General features: G+C 53.2%; 1 protein-coding gene across 4 annotated transcripts in view; it reads left to right on the forward strand.

Moving 5' to 3' along the window:
• Positions 1–14,783, forward strand: part of LOC142244593 (1-aminocyclopropane-1-carboxylate synthase-like protein 1) — a 111,190-nt gene that overhangs the window by 3,766 nt on the left and 92,641 nt on the right. For 2 of the 4 annotated variants that reach the window (XM_075316844.1, XM_075316849.1), the window contains exon 1: positions 6,156–6,255. The exons of 1 other annotated variant lie outside the window; for it this stretch is intronic. The gene's annotated coding sequence lies outside the window, so the exon portion shown is untranslated. Of the gene's footprint in view, positions 1–6,155; positions 6,256–14,783 lie in introns of those variants that run through there. One more of the 4 variants, XM_075316845.1, reaches the window with a different exon arrangement.

The raw sequence follows: 14,783 nt of genomic DNA on the forward strand, positions 1-14,783 counted from the left end.
CACCCCTATGGCTAACAGAGTGAGCTTGCTCTCAGGTTCACGCTTGGGATTTTCTGGACTATGTGTTGGGAAAGTCCTATCCCCTCGTTGCGCTAGTACCCCCGATTTTGGAGCAGGTGGAGGATGAATCTTGAAGACTTTACCCTCGTCAGGTAAATTACCGGGCTGCGTAAAGCTACTTCCCGGCCTAGGGTCCACGTACCCCATCGTGCCGTGGCCCCTGCCCGGAGATGGCACAAGGCCGCCGGCTGCCCTCTTCGGCAGATCTGTACCCCTTGACATGATCCCCTGCGACTGGGGTTCCAGTTCCTACCAAGCCCAGACCAACGTCTGCCACCTAGTAACTGAGGAACCCAGCTCCTAACCTCCTCCGACTAACGTGTGACTTCTCCTCTCGAGAGTCACCACTCAACTGACTACTCCTGACCCTCTTGACCCTCCCTAACCAAACCCCCCAAGTGGGCGGCACTATTCCCCTCAGGCTACCCATTGGTGTGTCTGGTGGGTGTGGTGCAGAGTGTTTCTAGGGTTTTGATTAGCTTGTTCTTAGCAACACCGAAGGACAGGGATCCATAGCCAAGGAGGATGCACATACTGTGCAGAAGGGCAGATTGCACAATACCCTGTGACGACCTGATAGGTCAGGGCATCACACATGCTTCATGACTGCCGTCCTCTGGCGTTTCCTGCAGTGTTCCAGTCGTCTGCTGCATAATGTGACCGCAACTGGGACTAAAGGGGGCTTTACACGCTACGATATTGTTAATGCTTTAGAAAGGAGGCAGATCGCCGGCCATAGCGACGTCGCATGGCAAGTAAGCCATGTGACGGGGGGGCGGGTACGCATGATAGCGATATCGTTACCGATATCGCTACTGTGTAAAGCCCCCTGTACTGCCCACTACATTGGCTTCTGTGTACCTGGAAGTCGCTTTCTCAATTTGAGTCTATGAAACTAAGAACAAGGATCTCGTAGGAAAGAGCTGCTGTCACGTGATGCAGGAGAGGCACCTGAACAGTGCTGGAAACGGCAGACGACGACCGGGTTGAATTTTAATGCACACACTGAACATACAGTGGAACCTTGGATTACGAGCATAATCGGTTTCGGGAGTGCGCTCTTAAACCAAGATACTCTTATATCAAAGCAAATTTCCCATAGGAAATAATTCAAATGCAGACAATTCGTTCCACAACCCAAAAATATTTACAGTATTTATACAAACTTATTACAGTAATACAAAATAATGCACTGTATTCATATAAAATTATTACAGTACAATAATACAAAATACTGTACAGTACAGTAAAAGCATGTAAAACAAATTAAACTGCACGTTAGCTTACAATACATTGTTGGTGTGCGAGGGGTACAGGACAAGTGTGACGCCCTGGACCCCAGGGGTCACAGAGTAACATCACACACACACACCCCCTCCCCTGGTAGGGAACACCCCGTCAACCCAAAAACCCTTGCCTCCCTCCAGGGTCTGATGTCCACACCAGGTGGGGCGGAGCCAGGCGGTTGACCCCACCCACCGAGGAGTTCACAGGCCTGGAGGCGGGAAAAGAGAGAGATCGAAGTAGATCGTGGTAGATGGTAGTAGAGTGTGGAAGAGAGAGGAGGAAAGTCTGTGTGTGTCTGGGTCGGAGCCCAGGCACAATCAGCAAGGTCGGCAGACGTTGGTGGCCGTCTGCAGGAGTTAGTGGACGTCTGCGTAACCGTAGGACCGGGGTCGGGCGGTGGCCCGCCGGTACCGAGCCGGGAAGCGGAGTGAAGCTAAGCACCAAGGCAGGGTACTCAGACCCCGACTAGGCTCGGTAGCCGCCGTAACGGTCAAATTCTCTGATTGCGGTCTGGACCTCAGGGGTTCATTCCCACCCAAGTCCGTCAGAAGGCAACAGCCCAACCCGTCCGGATAAGAGCCACCGCCAAGGGCCAGAGATCCAAGTGCCAGCGCCTGCGGGCAAAACGGGCTCTCCCGACACGTACAAGCCAGGGAGCGGACCGCCCGTGGGAATCCATAGGGGTCAAACACTTACACACAGGTGCAGGGAAAGACAGCCGCCACCAACCCGTCCGGGGAGAGTGAAGAAGCCGCAGCCGACTGTGGGCCCCGTCCATCCAGCCGTTTGGTTTACCAGAGACTCTGTCATTGACTATCTGAGTGAGTACACCAGTGCCATCCGGCACAGCACTGCACCGCTGCCTCGCATCCGCACTGCCTCCCCTCGTCGGTTCCCGCACCTAGCCCCTACCCACCAACATCCAAGCCCCAACCGGGGCCCCGGGACCAACAACCCCTACCCATGGAGGGGCCAACACCTCAGCTGCTCCCCGCCATCGCTCCCGGGAACCCCCGTCACCAGCAGCGGTGGTGCCCACCATCACCACAACCACGTGGGTGGCGTCACAACCGACATCCCATCACCACCAAACCTCCCCCTTTTCACTCGTGGGCGAGGAGGCGCTGCTCGAGCCCCCGTGTCCGGCCCCCGTGCTCGAGCCACCGAGGAGCAGAAGCATCGGACCAGAGCGCCAGAGATCCCCCAGGCGAGCGGCATTCCCCCCCAAAAACCCCTCTCCGCCCGCGACACAAGCAATGTGCTGCACTGGTTATGTAGCGCCCCTGAAGCTATCAGGGTGCTAGAAGGTTCTGCATCCCCACTAGGATGCAGGACCTACCCCATTAGGGACCCAGAAGCCCAGTGCCATTAACACCAAAAACCCAGGTAATCCCAGTTTTCCCCAACAATCCCCCATACAATGATACTTAGCTAGGGTGGGACCAATGGATGGCCGCCTAGAGGTGGAGCCACTCTGGTCCACTAGTTAACCAGGTGGGAGGGGCAGACTGTGGAGAGTAGTCAGTGGAGTTGACAGCAGGAGTGCGAAGGTGTGACTGAGCAACGTCCTGACTCGGGTTGACAGTGACCTGGTACCCAGGAGAGGTGGTTGTGTTGCGGACGGGGGCCAGACCACTGCAAGGGGGTTCTCGGATCCGGGTTCGTTACTGTGGCTCGAGTGGTAGCCAGACCCGGGCTCATGCGGCTGTCCATCCTCACAACCGTAGAAAGGGTGTATTTACAAGGGAAAATTTTGTCAGTGACGCCACCCCGTGGGTTGCGGTGAGAGTTGGTAGCACTGCCGCTGCCTGGATATGGGATGCCCGGGGCTGATGAGTTGGGCAGTAGGATGGTATCCCCTCCTTGGGTAGGGGAGGTGTTGTCCCGGGGCCCAGGTGTACGGGGAAATATGCTGCGGAGAGTGTCATGCAGGGCTGGACCGGGCAAGAAAGGTGTACTCACAGTTCCAAGGAAATTCACACAGAGTCCAGTAGTAAACCAAATTGCCAGTGACCGGTAACCTCCAGCGGTTGTATTCAGGTCCCACACCCTGGTACAGCAAACAGGGGTCCCTTCCTCCTGCACTCAGTGTTTTTGTCTTCAACAGGACAACTCCGCTTGAAACGGTGGAAGTCCACTCCCGGTAACTTTGTATGTTGGGAGCTGTGGCCCGCGCAATCTGACCCGTGGGATCTCTGTGGGTTCTGGCGGACACCCTATCCCCCGCGTTGGGATTCCGTTTCGCTTTCTGGGCTTGCTGGTGGGACAAGACGTGGAATCTTGTCCCCAGCTAGCTAATTGACAAGGGGCTTGAAATCTTCCTCGCCCTAGGGTCCAGGCACCCCGACTGTGCACGGCCTCTGGACCGGATTCCCGCTGTTGGCACCGGCGGGCTACAACCCTGCCTCGGTCCACTTAAGGTCTCCCGCGACCCGATCTCCATCGCCTGTGGTCCTGCCTGCCTTCTGCCACCTAGTCAGTAGTCCGGTAGTCCAGGGGCCCCAACCCTGACTCCGCTGTCACTCCACACTCCTCTCACTTCCACACTCTAAGCTAAACTCGTTGTGTTCCCTCCCAGAACACCTCAGGACCCCTAGGTGGGCGCTCCCATCCGCCTGGTCCCACCCACTGGTGTGTCCCTATTGTCATGGGGGGTGACTAGGCTTTACTGGCTGGTGTTATGTACCTGGGTGTGGGTTTGTGTTGGTATGCCAAGGAGGATGGAGTCCTGCACCTGAAAGACCTGTGCAGTCTCTGTGACAATTTGGTTTTGCCAGGGCATCACAGTTGCCGGTGGAGTACGGTGGAGTTCTCCCAGAACTACGCACCGATGGGGTACAGGACCCTAGGACAGGAAAGAGTTTCAAGCCAACCTGTTAACACCTGCACAGCAAAAGGGATCATCAAGGACCTTGCTGACCCTAAAGAATCTGAAGACTCAGTAGCAAAGGGAGAACCGGGGACAGGACCAGAGGCTCCAACCCCACAGGGTTCACACTACCGTCAGGCGGATAGAAGTGGACAAACCACGGAACGTGGACCCCCAGTGTTCTATACCACGGGGACCCACTTACCAGAGACAGGTGCAGGGGAAGACGGTACCAGAGAACCAGACTGGCACTGGGACGACGGGGACCTGGAGGCAAAACCAGCCGGCCTCGGGCAACCAGTTAACATCTCAAGTGAGTAAACCAGTTGCACTGAATACCTGTCTGGACTCCTCCTTCCAATGCCCACTGCACCATACACCCGCTGGGGCAAAACCCTACTTGCGGAGGGACTACTATACCAGCTGCTCATACCATCAGCCCCAGTAGAGACATTCTGCAGAGGCGGCTCCCTATACTTAACCGCAACACCGCAAGTGGCATCACAAATAAACTTTATTCAACAATACCCTGTAAATATCCCCATTACAAAAAGGGCCCAGGGCTTGGAAACAGGTAACGGCCACCATCGTGACATTCCCAGAACGTACACTGCCCAGAACAGAGTACCCCATATTCCTGGGTGCTACAGTTAGCCAAAAGAGAGCACAATACTGTATCCACATATGCAAATTGATAGACATGTTATACAGTCTATACTGTACCGTGCAATGGTATACTGTATACAGTAAACAGTACATATGGACATAAAGTTACCTCCAGAGCAGGTCAGAATGCAGTGAAAGGACGGAACAGAAAGTGTTCACGGTGGGAATTTGCTCTTATTGCAAATCATTGCTCTTAAACCAAGTTACAGATTTGTAAAAAGCTTTGGCTTGTCTTGCAAAACGCTCTCAAACCAAGTTACTCTTAATCCAAGGTTCCACTGTACATTACTGAAAGATAATGGAATGGGTGGTGAATAAAAAAAAATGCTGAAATGGGAAAAATGGAGCGAAAAAATATAAGATTCAACTTGGTCAAAAAGGCTGCGTGTGACGCTTACACAGTCTGAGGATAAAGTGGGGTTTTGGCATTTTCCTGTGGTTCTGTGATGGAGGCTTAAGGCCGCTTTACACGGTACGAAATATCTAACAATATGTCGCTGGGGTCACATCGTTAGTGACGCACATCCGGCATCGTTTGACATATCGTAGCGTGTAACACAAATGAGCAACTGTGAATGAGCAAAAATACTCACCTTATCGTTGCTCGTTGACACATCGCTCATTTGTAAAAAATCGAACGTCCGGTTGTTCATTGTTCCCGAGGCAGCACACATTGCTCCATGCGACACCCCGGGAATGATGAACACAGCTTACCTGCGTCCCGCCGGCAATGCGGAAGGAAGGAGGTGGGCGGGATGTCATCTCCGCCCCTCTGCTTCTATTGGGCGACCGCTGTGTGATGTCGCTGTGACGCCGAACGTCCCTCCCCCTTCAGGAAGTGGATGTTCGCTGCCCACAGCGAGGTCGTTCTGGAGGTAAGTACGTGTGACGGGGGTTACTCACTTTGTGCGACACGGGCAACAATTTGCCCGTATCGCACAAATGAATGGGGGTGGGTGCGATCGAAATCGACGTGTGTAAAGCAGCCTTTACTTGAGATAATTTGATAATTTGGTTTCTCCGATTCCTCTATATTTATTTTTTTATTCTTGATTAATTTAAACAGTAAATGCTTCAGTATAATAACCATCAATCATTAGTATTGGGGCAGGGAGGCGTTGTCAGATGTATTTTTTTGCCTAATAGGGAGTGGAGAGTTCTGAGAAGCCAAACTCCTGTGAAGATGAAGAATTAATTTTATTTGTAATATATTTTCTGACTAAACAGGCTGCAGCTGGTAATTTTTGGCAAGGTGTGGATTTTTTATTTGCCACATAGCACATGTATATAAGGAAGGTACAAGCTCTAGGAGTATTTGTCAAGAAGAGAGCAACGGGATAAAAGCACAACCAAGACAGAAGAGGCTTACATTGGTGAGTGTCGCGCCTAGGGATATGGGGTACTCGGTCCCGGGCAGTATGTATCTTGGGAATGTCACTGTGGTGGCCGTTGCCCGGTTCCGTGCCCTGGGCCCTTTTTGTAAAGGGGATATTTACAGGGGATTAGTTTAATGTTCATACGTGATGCCACTTGCGGTGTTGCGGCTATATATATGGAGCCGCCACTGCAGAATGTCACTACTGGGGCTGGTGTTAATTGCAGCCTGGATGGTAGACAGGCCTGCGCAAGCATGGTCGGGCCCCAGAGGATGGTGATGTGACGAGCGTCAGAAGAAGGTAGTCCACACAGAGGTTTAGTGAAACTGGTTTTTACTCACTGCTGGTTGGTTTCACCTCCAGGTCCCCTTCGTTCCAGTGCCAGTTTAGTACTCTGGTACCTTCTTCCCCTGCACCTGTCTCTGGTAAATGGGGTCCCCGTGGTGTAGAGCAACTGGGGGTCCCCATCCGGTGGTTTGTCCACTTCTGTCCGCCTGACGGTAGCGTGAGTCCTGTGGGGTTGGAGTCTCTGGTCCTGTCCCCAGTTCTCCCTTTGCTACTGAGTCTTCGGATTTTTAGGGTCAGTAAGATCCTTGATGGTCCCCTCGCTGTGTAGGTGTTAACAGGTTGGCTTGGAGCGCTTTCCTGTCCTAGGGTCCTGTACCCCGTCGGTGCGTAGTTCCGGGAGTACTCCACCGTACTGCACCGGCAACTACTCTCCTGGGTACCAGGTTACTGTTAACCCGAGTCAGAACGTCTCCTCACTTCCACCTTCACTGTCTCCTGCAACTGCGACTGACTACTCTCCACAGTCTGCCCCTCCCACCTGGTCAACTAGTGGACTGGACTAGCTCCACCTCTAGGTGGCCATCCATTGGTCTGACCCTAGCTTTGCACCATTTTATGGGGGATTGTTGGGGAAAACTAGGATTACCTGGCTTCTGGTGTGTTACCGGCACTGGTCTCCTGGGGCCATAGGGGGTAGGCCCTGCATCCTGGTGAGGATGCAAAACCTTGTAGCACCATGTTGGTTTCAGGGGCGCTAAATTCCCCCTTGGTTAATTCCAGCACGTCCTCGTGCTGCAAGTGAAACTGGTTACACTTTTATTTTCAACATGTAAAAACATAACAGGTTTTTCCATGCAGGGAAGATTCATCACTTTAACGTTTCAACTGGAGTACCCCTTGCTGCACCCACCACCCAAAGATCCTGGTCCCAGAACCCTCTAAGGAGGCAGGTCACCGGTTCAGTTAGTGACCAGGTCCAGACCATCTCTGTCCCGAACCTTTCCTGCAACCAGCCTCTCCTTGGTGGCGGTGCTTAAACAGGGTCCACTGGTGGTGTAGGTAGCTGGCTTAGTGATAGAACACAAAGAATGGTTATTAATGGTGCATACTCAGATTGGGCCAGGGTTACTAGTGGGGTACCACAGGGTTCTGTATTGGGCCCCCTACTATTTAATATATTTATTAATGATCTGGTGGATGGCTTACAGAGTAAAATATCAGTATTTTCAGATGATACAAAACTATGTAAGGTAGTTAACACAAAGGAGGACAGTTTGCAACTACAGATGGATTTGAATAAATTGGAGAATTGGGCTGAAAAATGGCAAATGAGGTTTAACACAGATAAGTGTAAGGTTCTGCACATGGGAAGGAGAAACAGATGCTACGATTACTTACTAAACGGGAAACTGCTGGGGAAATCAGACATGGAAAAAGACTTAGGCATCTTAGTCAATAAGAAGCTAAATTGGAGTGGCCAGTGTCAGGCACTCTCATAATGCATTCCATCACCCTATTTGCTGCACCAAAGCAAATAGGGTGATGGAATGCATTAGAAGAGGTCTGGGGGCACGAGATGAAAACATCATTCTCCCTCTGTACAAATCACTCGTCAGACCACACTTGGAGTATTGTGTGCAATTTTGGGCGCCGGTGCTCAAGAAAGACATTACTTAACTTGAAAGGGTTCAGCGGCAGGCAACTAAAATAATAAATGGAGTGGGTGCATTACAATACCCAGAAAGGTTATCAAAATTAGGTCTATTTACTCTAGAAAAGAGAAGACTTAGGGGAGACCTAATAAATATGTCCAAGTATATCAGAGGGTCATACAGAGATCTCTCCCATCATCTGTTTGTACCAAGGACTATGACAAGAACAAGGGGGCATTCTCTTCGTTTGGAGGAAAGAAAATTTCTGCACCAGCATAGAAGAGGGTTCTTCACGGTAAGAGCAGTGAGGCTCTGGAACTCTCTTCCTGAGGAAGTGGTGTTGCACTGTCCGGCGCCTATGATTGGTTGCAGCCAGAGCCGCCCCCACGCTGACTGACGGCTGTCTCACTGCAACCAATCACAGCCGCCGGTGGGCGTGTCTATATCGTGCAGTACAATAAATAAATAATTAAAAAAAACGGCGTGCGGTCCCCCCCCAATTTTAATACCAGCCAGATAAAGCCATACGGCTGAAGGCTGGTATTCTCAGGATGGGGAGCCCCACATTATGGGGAGCCCCCTAGCCTAACAATATCAGCCAGCAGCCGCCCAGAATAGTCGCATCCATTAGATGCGACAGTTCTGGGACTGTACCCGGCTCTTCCCGATTTGCCCTGGTGTGTTGGCAAATCGGGGTAATAAGGAGTTAATGGCAGCCCATAGCTGCCACTAAATCCTAGATTAATCATGTCAGGCGTCTCCCCGAGATACCCTCCATGATTAACCTGTAAGTTAAAGAAAATAAACACACACACCCGAAAAAATCCTTTATTTGGAATAAAAGACAAAAAAAACACCCTCTTTTACCACTTTATTAAAATCCCCAAATACCCCTCCAGGTCCGACGTAATCCAGAGGTCCCGCAACACATCCTGCTCTGCTACATGAAGCTGACAGGAGTGGCAGTAGAACACCGCCGCTCCTGTGAGCTCCACGCAGCAACTGAAGTGAATGGCGCTGTCAGCGGGGACGTCACTGAGGTAATGCCGGTGTGTGTGTGCGGTGATGATGGGTGCGGTAGTGTCGGGATGTGTGCAGGAATGATGAGGGCTGTAGTGTCGGGATGTGTGCGGGGATGTCGGGCTGTGTGCGGGGATGTCGGGCTGTGTGCGGGGATGTCGAGCTGTGTGCGGGGATGTCGGGTTGTGTGCGGGGATGTCGGGCTGTGTGCGGGGATGTCGGGCTGTGTGCGGGGATGTCGGGCTCTGTGCGGGGATGTCGGGCTGTGTGCGGTGATGTCGGGATGTGTGCGGGGATGTTGGGATGTGTGCGGGGATGTCGGGATGTGTGCGGTGATGTCGGGATGTGTGCGGTGATGTCATGGTGTGTGCCGTGAAGATGGGGGTGGTAATGTTGGGATGTGTGCGGTGATGTCGGGGTGTGTGCGGGGATGTCGGGCTGTGTGCGGGGATGTCGGGCTGTGTGCGGGGATGTCGGGCTGTGTGCGGGGATGTCGGGCTGTGTGCGGGGATGTCGGGTTATGTGCGGGGATGTCGGGCTGTGTGCGGTGATGTCGGGATGTGTGCGGGGATGTCGGGCTGTGTGCGGGGATGTCGGGCTGTGTGCGGGGATGTCGGGCTGTGTGCGAGGATGTCTGGCTGTGTGCGGGGATGTCGGGCTGTGTGCGGGGATGTCGGGCTGTGTGCGGGGATGTCGGGGTGTGTGCGGGGATATCGGGGTGTGTGCGGGGATGTCGGGCTGTGTGCGGGGATGTCGGGCTGTGTGCGGGGATGTCGGGCTGTGTGCTGGGGATGTCGGGGTGTGTGCAGGGGATGTCGGGCTCTGTGCGGGGATGTCGGGCTGTGTGCGGGGATGTCGGGCTGTGTGCGGGGATGTCGGGCTGTGTGCGGGGATGTCGGGCTGTGTGCGGGGATGTCGGGGTGTGTGCGGGGGATGTCGGGGGTGTGTGCGGGGATGTCGGGGTGTGTGCGGGGATGTTGGGCTGTGTGCGGGGGATGTCGGGGGTGTGTGCGGGGATGTCGGGGTGTGTGCGGGGATGTCGGGCTGTGTGCGGGGATGTCGGGCTGTGTGCGGGGTTGTCGGGCTGTGTGCGGGGGATGTCGGGCTGTGTGCGGGGATGTCGGGGTGTGTGCGGGGATGTCGGGGGTGTGTGCGGGGATGTCGGGGGTGTGTGCGGGGATGTCGGGCTGTGTGCGGGGATGTCGGGCTGTGTGCGGGGATGTCGGGGTGTGTGCGGGGATGTCGGGGTGTGTGCGGGATGTCGGGGGTGTGTGCGGGGATGTCGGGGTGTGTGCGGGGATGTCGGGGTGTGTGCAGGGATGTCGGGCTGTGTGGCGGGGATGTCGGGCTGTGTGCGGGGATGTCGGGGTGTGTGCAGGGATGTCGGGCTGTGTGCGGGGATGTCGGGCTGTGTGCGGGGATGATGGGTGCTCTCTCTCTCGGCCAAAGAAAACTTAACGCAATGCGTTATTTCACTGGAATCCGTGGCCTTTATTATCACACTTTTTGCAAGGCATCCGTCACATGCGTTACACAACGCAATGTGACGGATGCCGTTCAACGCAAATGTGAAACTAGCCTTAGAAACTATGTTACTATGTTATGTTACTCTGGTGATGCACAACTGGTGCAACTTTTTATAGGTTAAGAGTTTTGGGCTGCTGCCAGACCTGCAGCCTGGGGTCCATTTTATCAAAACATTGACTGGTAACTTTTTCAGGAACAGTTCAACGGTAAACAAAACAAACTAGTATAGCATAACAGGTAACAGTTAACAGGGTCTGGGAAAGGGGCCATCTGCGTCACTTGGCCTCCTGGGATCAGCACTTAGAGTCTGCCTGCACTGGTCCCGTGCACCTGCACTTCCTCCTGGTGGCAGCTGGGAGACTGGTGCTGAAGTGGGAGCGGAGGCTGGCTTTTCAGCGAGGACCTCCACATCAAGGGCATACCACCCCCACTCTCCATAGTGCCGGCTCTAGGCCATTTTGTCACCCACACGCAAATCCCGGTCAGGGTGTCCTCTGGGGAGATGGGGTCTCACCTCCCGGCGGGAGATGAAGACTCCCTCCTTTAAGCCGGGCTCTGCGATGAAACCCCATCCCCTTTTTAAGCTGAAACGCTCCACAACACCCTGGTACTTCAGGCCCTGGGCGCGGTAGGTGGCTAGCCGCAGGCGTTGCTTCTCCTAGAGGTCTCTGGCCTCCGCCTGCGCCCCCCCTGGCCTCTCGTTGCTCCCGCTCCCGGGCCAGCTGGGTGATAATAGCTTGGCAGCCCCCACGGTGTCCTCCTCAACCCGTGCCCGCTCCCAGGTGACAAATGCTGGCTTCCCGCTACCTGGTTCAGGGTAGCTCACTGCTGGGTCCCTGACAGCGACTGGGTTCAGCATCTGGGGACAGTCGTCAGCACTGGTGGTGGCCTCCTCCGTGGCTCCCGATGACGTTATCGCCTGGGCTGCCATCACTGGATCAGGTGCTTGCTCCTTCTCCAACGGAGAAGGTGATGTGACCGCTTCTGGTCTGGCAGGGGAAGCTGGTGCCACTTTGCCCTTCTCCAGCAGAGAAGGTGATGCAATCGCTTCTGGTCTCCCTGGCTCTGGCGGTGACATGGCTTGGTCGAGGATGGATCCCGGTGTCTGGGTCTGTGCAGCCTGGTCAAGCGACACTCCACTCTCTTGAGCCCGCGTGGCTGCCACCATCTCCATCATCTCCGCCTTCCACTCCTCGACTCGCTGCAGGTGTTCCGCTCGCAGAGTCCAGCACAGCCGCTAGACCTACTCCTCTAGCTTTTCCACGGTCCAGGTCACTGGTTGACCTGGTACGCTGGCACGATCCCCTGGAACAGACATGTTGCTGGATACAGTCCTGGAGGCATTCTGGTGCAGGGCATCTGGACTCCCTGCTTCCGGTTTCGTTTCACATTCCGGATACTCCCAGGGGGCAGGGCTTTCTTTTCGCATCTTTTGGTCTGCTGTGGCGCAGTTATTTTTCACAGAAAAATGGTGGCAGTTTTTCAAGTAATAAAGTACAGTCCATAAAGCACAGTCTTTAAGGCACACGTCACCCGCTTTGACCGGGTCCAGTTCAATCCTGACCCAACGTAATGGATTTACATGAGCGATCTCACCGTTACCGCCTAGAAATCCCACATGTGCACACTTCTCATTTGCGCAGCCTTCTTAACCGGGTGCACCTTACAAATATGTCCTTTCCATTTGGTCTTTGGTTCTGCAGTGCACTTGAGCCAGGTTAGAGGTTCCGGTTATGCGCAGAGCGCATCTAAATCCGGCAAACAAACACTCGACACAGTGCATGACCTGGCTCAAGTACACTACGGAACCAAGACCAAACGGAGAGGATATATTTCTAAGGTGCACCCGGCTAAGAAGGCTGTGCGAATGAGAAGCGCGCACGCTCGGGATTTCTAGGCGGTAACAGTGACTTCGCTTATGTAAATCCATAGTATCACACCTACAGGGCGAAGCGACGTCCAGGGGACTAGTCCCTCTGCTCATTTACATAGGGAACATGTAAGTTCTAAAACTTTTTTTATACATTCATTTTAAACAATATGACAACACAGGGATGGGTAGGAAGTGGTTTCTAGGCCACACATCACCCTGCTTGTAGGTTAGAACGCATATGGGACCTGACAGGTTCCCTTTAAATGGTTTTCAAACCGGTAGACCCACCGGTGTCTTGATTAATCAGTTCGGTCCGTAACCTCACACAATATATCCCAATTTAATTCCAGTTGGTAGAGGAGGAGAAAAACAAGCGCAATAGGATCTGATCTGTGGTGGGAAAAGGTGAAGGCTGTAAGATTTTGCTCACCTGGGGAGGTTGTGTCAGATACAACCACTGGAGAAAGCCTTAAATTAGACAGCCCCCCGTATCAAAGATACTTTAATCAGCCAAAGGAATGGAAAGGGTTAAGGCCGCGTTGTTGTGTATGAAGAATGAATGCTGGATTTTTTTATATGTAACTGACGTGCCCACCGGGTCTTGGGGGTTACTCGTCACCGGGCCGGTGTAGGGTTGGGGATGTCACAGTGGCCAGGCCCGGTTCCGTGACCCCGGCGGTGTCAATAAGAGGGTGCAGGGGTTATTTACGGGGGAGAGCGTTTCTATTCGTGACGCCACCTGTGGTATGTGATTAATATAGGAGCCGCCGCTGCGGGAGGGTATCGCCTGGGGCAGATGGTAGCGCAGTTAGGATGGTACAGCTCTCCACAGGCAGAGCTCAGGCCCAGGCATGATGAGAGTCTTAGTCTCTGTGATTTAATGTTGGGGTGCAGGACTGAGGCAGCCGGTAATAACTGGACAACACAGGGGCTGTAGTTTCCTTTACTTTTACTTGCCAGTTATTACAGGCCCGGGAGTCTGGTCCAGAAGATAATGAGGGCCCGGTCAGCCTGGAAGCGATGAGGGGATTCACCTTGCCAGGTGGGTTGGAGGTCTTCCTTGTGGTGCTATGTGTGTGAATCTCTGTGGCTTGGAGCTGCACAGTGACCCTCTTCCTAGTTGTTGTTGTTTGCCCTTTCCCTTATGGCGGGCAGCGCGATCTGGACACGGGTACCACCTGTATAGCTGCATCCCCGGGCTCTATTTTGTTGCTTCACCTTTGGGTGTTCTGGTGGGCCAGGGGACTTAAAATCTCCTGCCCTCCGGGCTTCACTTATGGGGCTTAGCACCCAACAGTCTAGGACCCCGGTGTCCTGCTTGCTGCGCCTGGTCCTGAGAGAGCTAGGTGAGACAGCTCTCTTTCAGCAACCATCCGTACTGCTCGCCTCTGATCGTCTGAGGTGTTTTACTTTCTGTTCCTGTGTGTGTGTGTGTGTGTGTGTGTGTGTGTGTGTAAGGAACCCCTCCTCCAGGCCAGCATGCTTAGAGAAGCTTCCCTCAAAATGGGTCCTTGAGCTCCCCCTACTGGCCTAGAGTTAGGAAATGTGGAATGTTGGTATACCTAACATAGGAGATCCCCCCCCCCTTGCTTCCAGGCATAGCATCACCCCCGGTGAAGAGAGTAACACTACTGTGGCTCCTGGACACTGGGGTGCCACACAACTCTATACTACGAGTTTACCTAAATGTGATGATCCTGATGAAGGTGTTTCACTCCAAAACGCGTAGATTAAAGTCCCATATCAAAGAATCGAGCATTCATTCTTAATGCACAGCAGCTTTAACCTTTTTCATTCCTTTGACTAATTTAATTCCAGTTCACCTCATTTGCTCTTTGTTGTGTTGTCTTATAATCATATATTTGAATGTTGTAGAACAGGTTTTGGGTTGATCACGGATATACATAGGTAAGACAGCAAATTATTTAAATTAATTGTTTCCAAGGTTGGAAGTTTTTCGCGGCGCGGCTTCAGTGTGCTGGTTTATTCCAGAGGAGGCTTCCAAACAGATCTCCTGTTATTTGTGGCTACTTACAAATTTATCATTATAACTAGCTGTAGTACCCGGCATAGCCCGGGATAGGAACTAAGTCTCTCTCTTTCTCTTTCCTTCTCTCTCCCTCTCTCTCTCGCTCTCTCCCTCCCTCTCTCCTTGTCTCTCCCTC

Source organism: Anomaloglossus baeobatrachus, chromosome 6 (genome assembly GCF_048569485.1).
Source record: "Anomaloglossus baeobatrachus isolate aAnoBae1 chromosome 6, aAnoBae1.hap1, whole genome shotgun sequence".
Taxonomy (NCBI): Eukaryota; Metazoa; Chordata; class Amphibia; order Anura; family Aromobatidae; genus Anomaloglossus; species Anomaloglossus baeobatrachus.